General features: G+C 36.2%; 1 long non-coding RNA gene across 1 annotated transcript in view; it reads right to left on the bottom strand.

Moving 5' to 3' along the window:
- Positions 1-875: 875 nt before the first annotated feature.
- Positions 876-11,731, bottom strand: part of LOC107711029 (uncharacterized) — a 13,759-nt gene continuing 2,903 nt past the window's right edge. The window contains exons 3-4 of the long non-coding RNA XR_001636659.1: positions 5,630-5,636; positions 876-886 (exon numbers count right to left, since the gene is read on the bottom strand). This is a non-coding gene — a long non-coding RNA (uncharacterized LOC107711029). The remainder of the gene's footprint in view (positions 887-5,629; positions 5,637-11,731) is intronic.

Genomic DNA, 11,731 nt, shown 5'->3' with positions numbered 1-11,731 from the left:
GGTTAAATGACCATGGTGTTGGTGTGCTTGACTGGCCAGCAAACTCACCAGACCTGAACCCCATAGAGAATCTATGGGCTATTGTCAAGAGGAAAATGAGAAACAAGAGACCAAAAAAATGCAGATGAGCTGAAGGCCACTGTCAAAGAAACCTGGGCTTCCATACCACCTCAGCAGTGCCACAAACTGATCACCTCCATGCCACACCGAATTGAGGCAGTAATTAAAGCAAAAGGAGCCCCTACCAAGTATTGAGTACATGTACAGTAAATGAACATACTTTCCAGAAGGCCAACAATTCACTAAAAATGTTTTTTTATTGGTCTTATGAAGTATTCTAATTTGTTGAGATAGTGAATTGGTGGGTTTTTGTTAAATGTGAGCCAAAATCATCACAATTAAAAGAACCAAAGACTTAAACTACTTCAGTCTGTGTGCATTGAATTTATTTAATATACGAGTTTCACAATTTGAGTTGAATTACTGAAATAAATTAACTTTTCCACGACATTCTATTTTATTGAGATGCACCTGTATATGAAGAGAAAACTCCAACATCTGTATGTGGAAAGCATTTCATCATGAATTATGGCTAAACTATTCAAAATTCATGAAATCTGTGTTTGTGATGCTGCAATAAGGTGTGCAGCTAAACTGCTGCTTGATAAATGCAAATTGCTTTTTTTTCTATTTGTCATCAAAAGATACCAGTTCTGTCATGTATTAACATACTAATTGCAATATTAACATAACATAAAAAAATATATAAAAGGAAGATAAAGCATTCTGGTGTAACGTGTTAAGCCTGCAGCATTTTCAAAGAAAAAATTACACTGATAATTTCATTTAATCCATTTTATTCACCACACAAAATTACTTTATACAGCTGTTTTTATACTTTTATTTGTACTTTTATTTTATTTATTTATTTATGTATTTATTTATTGGAGGTTGAAAAGGGTCTAGGAAGTTCTGGTTTCTTTTTGGTTTCCACGGATATGAACAACAGTGTGAAAATGTTTACATAAATGATTTTTCTCTGGACTATTGCTTTAAATTGTCCACAATATTAAGTAAAAAAAAAGGTTACCATCTTGCTATTTGAACAAATGTTTTTTTTTTTTAAATCTGTGAAAGTCTTCAATCATCCAAAAGCATCACACAATGTCCACTAGACATTTTTGACAAAAGAAGCTGGATTAAATTACTACCTTTATTCCTCTTTCAAACCACCTGACCTGATCTTTGAAAGACTGAACTTTAGATGTCAGTTCAGTATATGGTCATGTCTTGGCCAAATACTAGAAAGGCTTCTTATGTTGGGTCATTTAACAGCAGTTGCCGTCAACATGGGGATGGACTCACTCCTGACAGTCTGAGGTCTACTACAACAGTCAATAAGACTTCATATTAATGCTCCCTTCTTAAAGGGATTAACTGTGATGACAAATAATGCATTGCAAAACTGTTATACATCATAATAAAATTTCATAATTTATAATGTATGTAATAATACAACAAAATAAGAGATTAAAAGGTGGGAGTATGACATATTGTGTTTATATTTCTTGCGGTAATGTTTTGAATCATGTTACATTCCCTTTTGTAATGAAATTAACTCATTTGTAAGGGAATTAATTATCAACCAAAAAGCACTATCGATTCTTATCTTATCTTATAGCGCTAAACAATCTCAACTCGTTCTGAGTGAGGTGAATTAATCTACCGATTCACTGCAATTAATACAATAACTGTCAATGATATCAGCACATATTCATACAGACGAAAACGCGTGGATTTAACCACGATTTCACAATTCCCCCAAAGTAAAATATCGTTCGGACACTCTCTCTGAGTACCGCGTTTCAAGTTCACTAGTTTCTTTTTTAGTGAATTAAATGGCAGATGACTATCGGCTAGCTAATCTGATATTCTCAAACCGGGGAGATTAATAGCAGAGTTGCATTTGGAAGTGGAAAACGCACTTATACAAATCACACTCTGAAGGCCCTTTTACAGAAAGTAAATGGGGAAAAACGCCCGTTTCTTCCTTCGTGCGCTAAAACAAAGATAGTTTTGTATCCTAGTTTGAGTTAGGGTTTAAGCACTGTCTTTATTTGAGTCTCTTGAGAGATACGCTAAATAGGACAGGAACTGCTTCAACCCTTCACTGACCCTGCATGAGTTTTACGACCGCAGCTGGTTGCATAGGGGTGCCTCAGTTTGTCTCAATGGAATGTGATTGTTTCATGTGTGACTCAATAGTGTAAGTGTCTCCGTTCGAAGACAGAGATCCTACACTTTAAACTCTTGAAAAAGGCAAGAGACATGATTCAAGATATTGCAGTGAAAAAAAAGAAACAAAATACAAGCAAAAACAGCCTGTTGCAATACGTGGCTTCCTTTTAATCTCACTCATCATGTTAATTAAAGTCAATATAAATAAATGTTTATTTAAACATTTCTGAATTAAAAGGGTTCACTGTTTGGCAAGCATTGGATGCCAGTTGCCCCAGTGATACCATATAACTGCATATTAATGATGCATTTTTAAATTAATTATTAGTCATCAATAAACCCTTTCAAGTTACCATTATGCTGGTGTACATTAAGTTTGTGCTATATTATTCTAAAATCATGAGTTACATGCTGTAACTTATTCTTTTAATTTGTTAAAGGAATAGTTCACCAAAAAAAAAAAAAAAATGCTGAAAGTTTACTCACCCTCAGGCCACCCTAGATGAGTATGATATTGATGAGTTTATGCATACATGGAGAAATTTACATCACTTGCTCACCAATCGATGCTCTGCAGTGAATGGGTGCCGTCAGAATGAGAGTCCAAACAGCTGATAAAAACATCACAAAAATCCACACGACTCAAGTCAATCAATTAACATCTTGTGAAGTGAAAAGCCATGTTTTTGTAATAAGCAGATTAATCATTAAGGCGTTTTAACTTTAAACCATCGCTTCTGGACAAAATACATCCCTCTCTCACTTCAAAATCCACCAGCATATTTGTTTAGAACTGTTTTGGTCTGTTTTTGCTTGTAAACAGGGCTTGATCTGTGCATATCTCTCTACTCATATTTTAGCTGGAAGCACCTGTTTCTTAAAAATGTCTTAATGACAGCTTTTTGCTTCACAAGATATTAATTGACTGGAGTTGTGTGGGTTACTTGTGTTATCATTGTGATGTTTTTATCAGCTGTTTGGACTCTAAATCTGACGGCACCCATTTACCGCAGAGGATCCGTTGGTGAGCAAGTGATTTTTTTTAATTTTTTTTTTAGATTTGTTCTGATAAAGATACAAACTTATCTTGGATAGTCAGAGGCTAAGTTGATTTTCAGCAAATTTTCATTTTACCTTTCAGTATTGCATAGCTAGACAGATCCATAAATTCAGTAATCCAATGATGTTGTGGTGTATCACTCATCTAACTTTCCCAGTACAATATTTTTCATGGACCTGTTGTTACAAAAAAATCGTAAATGCTTATTGCATTAATGTTATAAGAATCCAATGAGCTACAAAGTTCTTCCCTTTATCTGGCAGCAAGATGATCTTGTAATGACAAATGATGACAAGTGATGTCCAAGTCTTCTTCATGTGTATAGTCAAGATAGTGGAGGTAAGACCTAAAGCAGCATCTTCTGACCTCTGTTTTATTTTGAAAGGGCAGAAAAGGAGCTGTTTGTTTCTTGAACAGACAGTTGCGGATGATCTTTTATGTTGCTGGTGTGCTTCATAGATCACTGAGTCTTATCACTCCACAGGTGGAAGACAGCAGCAGAGGATGGATGAGGGCATTGTAGCATTGAATAGTGCAGGCAAGACCTTTAAGCAGAATTCTTTCACCTCATCCCTGTGTTATTGTGCATGGCTTTTTCTCTTTTTTTTGATGATGCTATCGGCTCTACTACCGGGATTCACTGTGGTGCTATACACTGAAGTTTTATCGCTTGAATAGAACTTTCTTCTCCAGTTGAATAGGTTTAATTTCTCCCAGGTTCTTACTGTTCCTTCAGAAGTAGACTTGTCTGACTTGTTCATACACTTGCTCTGTGGTTTACCAGTATTTACCAATAAAAAGTAGTCAGTGTTTTTTAACCTAGCTCATGATGACAATAAGAACCGCCTTTAGCCATCATTCCCATCTTATCTTACTCAGACATAACTGCATCAGCCAGTATATTTTGTTTTGTCAGAATAAGATAAAGCCTTTGGGACCTGTACTGCTGAAACTGACAAGCATTATTGCACAAAATGTTGTTTTATACAAGCTTTTTATATATGTGCAAATTTACCATATTTTATAGCCTGTATTGATTAAATGCCATCTTGACAAACATCTTAATGCATCAATATATAGATATGTTCCTTGAAAAGATGTCTTTAGGCTAGCATATGGATCACCAACTTAAAACTCCTCTATTCACAAGTACAAGTGCTCTATAAAGTCAAAATAGAACTTTATTTTCCTTATCTGGATTAAAAAGTTCAACCATTAAGTGAGTACAGAACAAACTCATTTGCTCTTTCAGTCAGTTCTGGCTATTGAACAATTTCCGAAGCCAGAAAAGAGACTATTGTATCTCCCTATATAGGTAATTATGGTACATTCTAATGAAAATGGCATCTGAGTCTGTGCGTTTTCAGATGAATAGGTTAGAGGAAAGCAGATCAGACCGTCTTGAATTATGTGGTAACCAGTCCTTTTTTAATGGTAGCTCATAATTTCACAGATCAATGAGCATTACCTGCAGCAGTAAAAGAGGGTAGAATTTGTATGCATGCCAAATTCAATATTTTTAACAAGGACAAAGCCATTAGAAATGTGCAATTAAAGTATTTTTTCCACAAGTAAGTCTTTTATGTTGCACAGACAATGCACTAACAACATTATAAAGCTCACAAAGAAATATTAAGGAAAACAAACCATTCAAGGCAGACATAACTGAGGTTGCTGTTTTGAGCAGATGCTTCATTTAGCAGATGCTTTTATCTTTACATAAAATAACAAATATATAATTGTTTGGTGTTTTTTTTATCAATACTCATTTTATTAATGGTTTTATTATTTAATAATTCCATGAATTAGATTACATTTAAATATCTTCAACTTCATGACTTTCAATTCAACAAATACAACTAAATTAGCAATGTTGTAATAAATGTTGTTTTATTATATTGTATTATATGATATCATATTATAAAATGTAGAACAGTGTTCTTACTTAGTTCTCAGAGCCTTGAATTTGAGATCTCAGAAGCTTTAGAGTGTATTCGGATAAGCATGGTCTGATTTTTCTGCTCTTGAAAAGTGTAAATTTGCATGACTAGGCAGCAGTTGAGATAGGTCAGTGAAGTTTAGCGTCAAACACCCACAGGTTCCTGGCTGACCTAGCAGATCTTTGTGCTGTTGAGCCAAGCTGTAAAGTGATATAGTGGTCGATTGATGGCTGCATCCGGGCCAAAATGTCTGAGAAGCAGGCAGAGATGTGTTCTGAGGTCATTGGTAGAGTGTTAAAGGGTAGAGAGTTAGAGAGCGATAACTAAGTATATATATATATATATATATATATATATATTTAAAGGGATAGTTCACTTCTTTATCATTTACTCACCCTCTTGTTGTTCCAAACATGGCTTACTTTTTGGCTTCAATGTTGTTTGCACCCCAACATTCTTCAAAATGTCTTGTTTTGTGTTCTGCAGGATAAAGAATTGCATTCAGGTTTGGACATGAGGATGAGTAAATGATTTCCTTTTTTTGGGTGAACTATACCTTTAGGTGTTTCATTCTAAGCCAATGTTTTGATTAAGTCTTTCTCCCAATGCTCAGACATATTTCAACTCATATTTCAGGATAGCGAATTCTCTAAATACTCTAAAAATGAAGTAAACTACAGCTTCCTTTTCAAGCTGACACTCTGGGGGCTGAGACAATGAAACTGTTGTGTCATTATGTCACCACTCAGATTCACTCAGGCGGATATGTGGGAGTATTGTTTTGTTATCGTGTTACAAGGGAGTCACATGATACTTTTAATAAGAAAGCAGTTTGAAGAAATTAATCCTATTAACATAGTCCATATCCTCAAGACATGATGAAATGATGTTGAACTGCAGAGAAAGGAATATCCACTACTAGCTTTTTCCCCCAACCAACCATCTTGTCAACATATGTTTACGTGTCCTGAAGGAAACCAACCAAAGTGATATAAAATTCAATTTGCACATTGCCTAAAAATAAAACAAACATAACATTTTTAATTATATGAAGGAATAGTGCGTACCAACTGCTCCGGCTCAGTGACTTGAGACTCAATACTCATAATTTTCACTTGCCAAAGGGTCGACTGGTGCAAAAATATTCAAACTGACTTTTGAAAGCCAAATTAAGGGTGGAAAACATAGAAGAGATGCTTATCGATCAGCTAGGCTGCACCAGATTTGTATATATACTATATCTTAAGCCAGAGCCTTGGATAGGGGAATCCATCACTATTGGCAGGTGATGTTGATGATCCAAGAGAGTGTGGCAGGTTTATGGACACGTTTTAAGTGGGCTGTCTGGGCCTCTTTAAAGCTACATCACTCAATCACTGCAATAGAATTAGGCCACATATGCGTCGGTAATAGACCACTCAGACGACTGGGAGGGATAATGTACATTTATAGCTACTGTATAACAGTACACAGGTACATACATATAAATATGTATGCATTCAGCATGCATAAAGCATTGAGACCAAGATTACCGTCAAGTCTACTGAGAATATCTATTATGCACAAACAGCTACTGTTTAATGTCTAGACAAAACCGTGTATTAATTTACAAAGGCATCAGCCTCATTACTTTGGAATACTCTGTTGTCTTAGCACTGTAGAGAGGTTACAGTAAAAACAGCTTTTAGTTCACACAGGAGCACTGCTCTCATTTCCATAATTGCTGAACTTGGCCGCTGCCAGGTATATTCACCAGATACTCCCACTTGCATTGCCCTGCTATTTAATCCTAAGGCCCTGTCAAGCGAGACTGATGAATCTTGTCAACGCAAGAAAAGCTCCAGATTGGACTAGTCCAGCAATTTAATATAAGTACTCAATTTGAGACTGAAATGCAGCCTGGCTTTTGCAGCAGGGTGGCAATGTAGTTCTGCGTGTATATATATATATTTATTAAAATCAATGAGTGTACACTCTCTTAACATCTTGCCTTTCTGAGTGCATTTTTTAAATCTGAAAATTACCTATATCAAATTTGAATAATACTATTGCAATGCCAATTTTAGTGGAAAAGGGTTTTATAGAAACCTTGAGTGTTACATATTTCATGTAATATGTTGCATGCCAAGATGAATTAATAATTTAACAGTAATAACGCTGTGTTAACAGGTCGAGCCGATAACTATATCACCATTTTTGAAACATTTTGAAAATAGTGGTAACATGTTTTCTATTCGTAAATCTAATAAAACACCTTAAAACTGACCCCATTGGCTTGTTTTTTTTTTGTTTTTTTTTTAATAATCTTGTTTTTGTTTTTTATGGAAAGAGAAGGAGGTTTGGAACAACATGAAGGTGAGTAAATGATATAATTTTAATTTTGGGATGAACTATCCCTTTAATGAAGAGCTGTTTATGTCTTACTACAGTTTGAATACTACTTCCAAAAACAACCCAGTCTCATAAAAATACGTACCTCTGCGTACATTCCTGCAACACCGTTTTTACGTACCTTACTGCACGTTTCGCCGCAGTTTCAAAGAGAAATGTCCACTGAGTGGCGCTAAAACACGGGTTCAATACGTGAACCCTGGCACGTTTTTATTACGTTGATATAGGTACGTATTGCTGTGTTTTTATTACGTTTCTTCAGGTACGTATTGCGGCGATTCAGAATTCAAAATATCCGGGGACTGTCGCTAAAACTTAATGCTCTGTCGTGTTGGAAATATGCCCTACACCAAACCCAACCCTAAACCTACCCGATAGTGTTAACAAATGCAAAACTGATATAAAAACAAATTTTTTGATGCAACCATGCCATTTTAACTTCCTTACATGCAGATTTTAACTGTTTTGTTGAACCTTTTGGAAACTGCAGTGATATGTACTTATTGGTACGTATTTCGCGTCTTGCAAAAATGTGCCCCCAGGTACATATTTGCCATGAGACTGGGTTGTCCAAAAAACTTGTAAATTGTGACTTTTTTCATCACGAATTTGTAATAAAAAGTGTCCGCAGCAAAAGTGTAGTATGAAGGCCTGTAAATTAGGAAGCCTTATCAGTGCATAACCCAAATCCACTTTTATCATTGCAAGCCAAAATCTTTGTGCTGTTAGATCTTAATGCGTTGACAATTAAGTCCCTCAAGCTTTTCAAACTTTGCTCTGGTGTTTGGGATCTATCCATTACCCTGACACCTCATTTCTTTCTGCAAGTGACCTAGAAAGTGGAGGAAGTAGAGATGCATACAGAGCCGCTATGCTTTCAGGATCGTACCACCTGTACGAAGAGGCTAACTCCACTGCAGGGACATGGTGTTTAGTGGCTGCCTTGGTTATTGATGAGAGTCAAATCCTATCTGAATCCCTGGGCCATGCCACTCTTTGTATCTAGGACAAATGGTGATAAAGTGAGAGTGCTTGCTTGAAACAATGAGTTAACATTTTTCTGGTAGATCATCCAGTAGAGAAAATGCATTGTAAAGATAAAAGTCTGCTCAGAAAGTGAATTCGGAACAGAAGGTCACTGAGCAAGGTATGCCATATAAGCAAAACATAATATCTTACGCCTCCTTACAGCTGGACATAAGATCTTGCTTAAAGATCACCTGCTTTTTCATGGCATTATTTTTGATGTCTCTGTAGCATTGTTGGACAAAATTAAATCATTGAATCATTTATACTGCAGTGGTTGTTGTTGTTATAGTAATATTGAGATACTATTATAGTATTTAATATTATTTTATTTTATTTGTGTGTGTATGTAACCGGGTGGTAAATAACCTTATAATTAGTTTCTCTCCTTGCATGTTAAAAACTGTTATTTTATTGTCCTTAGTAAAACGTTTTCCTTATACCAATAACTGAATAAACTTAAAGTGAATAGAACCCCTCAATGTGTTCCTGGTGGTAAATTTAAATCCCCGGTCACATGTATGTAGTTTCTGAATTCATATAACTTTTTTAATGACAGAAATGGCTTTTAAAACAAAGGTAGGCAGGTTTTAATGTGCAGATGTGAAGTTGGATTTGATAGTGAACAAGTGCAGTCACTACTTAATATCTTACATGCTTTAAGAGCCACTGACATATTGTAACAATGTTTATTAATATTATTAATTAAACTTATTATAAATGTTACCTTAGAGAAAGTCATGGGGGCAGCAATTCTCATATCTTAAGCAATTACTGAGCCACCCTCGGGCTTTTGGGTCTAGTGATAATTAGAGTTTGCTTTACTGAGATGAAGTCTAAGGGTCATGTCCTCAGGTGTTGGCTGTAATGTCTCTGATTGAACTGGTCTAACATCAGATCTGACAATCACAGCACTTGCTGTGCATCCTGAGGTGCATATATACAGTGCCGTGAAAAGGTTTTTGCCCCCTTCCTGTTTTTTATTTTTGCATATTTTTCACACTTAAAAAGATTCAGATCATCAAACAAATTTTAATATTACACAAAGATAATGCAAGTAAATACAAAATTCTGTTTTTATAATGCAAGTAAATACAAAATGCAGTTTTTAAATGATAATTTCATTTATTAAGGGAAAAAAGCTTTCCAAACCTACCTGGCCCTACATGAAAAATTAATTGCTTCCTCCTGTTAAATCAAGAAAGGAACTATGATTAACCACATTATTTTAGAAAGCTGAGTTAAATTTCACTAGCCACACCCAGGCCTGATTACTGCCAGACCTGTTGAATCAAGAAACCACTTAAATAGAACCTGTCTGACAAAGTGAAGCATGCTTAAAGAGCAACACATCATGCCGCGATCTAAAGAAATTCAAGAACAGATGAGAACAAAATAGTTGACATGTATTAGTCTGGAAAGGGTTATAAAGCCATTTCTAAGGCCCCATTTACATTAGTGCATTTTCATTTCAAAACGGTGTTTTAGAATGAAAACGATCCTCGTCTACACTGGCGTTTCAACTGCGTTTCAGAAACGATCTCCGTCTACACTACACAACCAAAAACGCATGTCACGTGACCATTCATGCAGGTACAACCATCGATATGTATAGGTAGATCCCTATTATTTAGATGGCGGACGCGTCTACGTGCTTGGAGAGGTCGAATGGGGAATCTACCTACACATCTATGGGTACAGCAATAAGCATGATGTTATTGTTTACACTGGGTAATCTACACCTACACATCTATGTGTACAGCAATAAGCATGATGTTATTGTTTACACGGTCGTCAAGGATACTCAGAGAGAATGTGGGCAGCCACGCCATCGTTTTCAAAAGTCTCCGTTTTGGTCCGTTTACATTGAAACGCAACCCCAGAGTTTTCAAACTAAAATGGGGTCTGCAGCATTTTCAAAAGTCTCCATTTTCAACCTCGAAAACGCCAGAGTAGTGTAAACGATAGGCGTACGCGTAGCAAAAGTTATGCGTTTTAAAACAAAAATGCAGTAGTGTAAATGGGGCCTAAGGCTTTGGGACTCCAGCGAACCATGGTCAGAGCCATTATCCACAGATGGAGAAAATTTGGAACAGTGGTGAACCTTTCCAGGAGTGGCCGGCCTACCAAAATTACTACAAGTGTGCAACAACGACACATCCAGGAGGTCATAAAAGAACCCAGAACAACATCTAAAGAACTGCAGGCCTCACTTTCCTCAATAAAGGTCAGTGTTCATGATTCAACAATAAGAAAGAGACTGGGCAAAAACGGCATCCATGGGAGAGTTCCAAGGCAAAAGCCATTGCTGACCAAAAAGAACACAAAGGCTCGTCTCACATTTGCCAAAAAATATCTTGATTATCCCCAAGAATTTTGGGCAAATATTCTCTGGACTGATGCGACAAAAGTTAAACTTTTTGGAAGGTGTGCGTCCCGTTGTCTGGACTTAAATCCGATTGAGATGCTGTGGCATGACCTTAAACAGTCCATGCATGCTCGAAAACCCTCCAATGTGGCTGAATTAAAACAATTCTGCAAAGAAGAGTGGGCCAAAAGACTCATTGCCAGTAATCGCAAACGCTTGATTGCAGTTGATGCTGCAAAGGGTGGCACAACCAGTTATTAAATTTAGGGGGCAATTACTTTTCACGTTTGGACATATTTTTTCCCTTAATAAATGAAATCTACACTGTGTCTAAAACAAAGTCAATCAAATAATGTCAAGTTCAGTTTGGATTCCTCCTGTGAATCCTCTATTATGCTTTGAAGTTTGCCCCTTTGGACAATTATATGTGGCTTAATTTTCCTCGTGTTTAGATGCAAACCATTACTGTTGTTGACAAAGGAGTCAAATCCTATTTGGCAAGAGAGTTTCATTTGCATGTCTGAGGTGAACATGAATTGCTGTCTGATAAAAATAACTGCCTCATTAAAACACTAGACGCATAACAGCGCTGTTTACATGATGGTATTCTGTACTTACCAAAGCCAGTATCTTTGGCAACAAACACCTAATGCTTTTGAAGCATTATGTGCTGAAGGTTAGCAGCCTTGTGGAAAAAAAAAAAAAAAA

Source organism: Sinocyclocheilus rhinocerous, unplaced genomic scaffold (assembly GCF_001515625.1).
Source record: "Sinocyclocheilus rhinocerous isolate Xijiao unplaced genomic scaffold, SAMN03320098_v1.1 scaffold85, whole genome shotgun sequence".
Lineage (NCBI taxonomy): Eukaryota > Metazoa > Chordata > Actinopteri > Cypriniformes > Cyprinidae > Sinocyclocheilus > Sinocyclocheilus rhinocerous.
Note: the sequence above shows the minus strand (reverse complement) of the source record. Positions and strands in the feature narration are given on the sequence as shown.